Raw genomic sequence first — 1,216 nt, forward strand, 5'->3', positions numbered from 1 at the left:
TTTGCACATACGCCTCAACTCCTCAAATTCAGATTTTCATTAGTAGATTGACCGGAATTCCATGCGGTTGTTGTTGAAGATGGAGTTGTTTTTTTGATGCATACTGTTGTTGAAAACCAGGAGGGTTGAATTGCTTGGCTCCAAACTACTGATAAGGCTGTTGTACCGCATTATGATTGTTGCTCCAACTAAAGTTAGGATGATTGTGGTTATAAGGATGATAAGTGCAGGAATGGTTGTTGCGACCTCTAAAAGTTACTCACAAACTGAGCTGATTCACGAGATATAGCACACTGCCCCGTCGCGTGCGCACCAGCATAAAGCTCACATACACTAATGATCTGATTAACTCATAATTAGCCAAAGAATCCACTTTCATCATTAACGCCTTTAGCTGAGAAGCTATAGCCGTAGCTGTATCTACCTCCATAATTTCTGCTACCTTACTTTGAGATAGTCTCTGAGTTGGGTTCTGATATTCATTAGCAGCCATCAATTCAATTAGCTCATAAGCTTCATCGTAGCTCTTAGCCATAAGGCTCCACCTGATGCTGCATCGAGCATAGGTCTCGACTGTGCTCCCAACCCATTATAAAAGTAATTGATGATCATCCAGTCAGGCATGCCATGATGAGGATATTCTTAAGCATCTCTTGTAGCGCTCCAAGCCTCACACAAAGATTCTCCCGATTGCTACGCAAATTGAGTAAGAGCGTTTCTGAGACAGCTGTTTTCGCCATAGGGAAGAATTTAGTGAGAAACTTTTGAGCAAGATCCTCCTAAGTAGTGATAGAAACCTGGTGGTGGAGAATACAACCAACACTTAGCTTATCCTCAGAGAGAATGGAAAAAGCCTCGGCTTCATAACATCTTAGAAACTTGTTGAACTTGAAAGTGTCGCAAATCTCGATGAAATCTCTAATGTGCATGTTGGGATCTTCCGTTGGAGAACCCCCAAACTGGACTGAATTCTGCACATCTGAATCGTGCTAGACTTGATTTCAAAGGTATTAGTTGCGATGCATGGTCTGACAATGCCAGACTGAATGTCATTGATCTTCGGTTGAGAATAATCTATCAAAGCCTTCAGATTTGCTGCTGGTTATCCCATTGTAATAATCGCTTCTTCTTCAGCTTTCTCAACTTCTTCAAAAACTTCTTCAACTACTTAAACTTCGTCCAGTGTTTCCTTACGTGATTGAGAACGTGTTCGCAT

At 41.5% G+C, this 1,216-nt stretch overlaps 1 non-coding gene across 1 annotated transcript; it reads left to right on the top strand.

The window, feature by feature from the left end:
- Window positions 1-622: 622 nt before the first annotated feature.
- LOC141681455 (small nucleolar RNA R71) lies at window positions 623-726 on the top strand. The gene has a single exon (XR_012558886.1). It is a non-coding gene; the product is annotated as a small nucleolar RNA R71 (small nucleolar RNA).
- Window positions 727-1,216: the final 490 nt, after the last annotated feature.

The sequence above is a fragment of the Apium graveolens genome, chromosome 8 (assembly GCF_009905375.1).
Source record: "Apium graveolens cultivar Ventura chromosome 8, ASM990537v1, whole genome shotgun sequence".
In the NCBI taxonomy this organism is placed as follows: Eukaryota; Viridiplantae; Streptophyta; class Magnoliopsida; order Apiales; family Apiaceae; genus Apium; species Apium graveolens.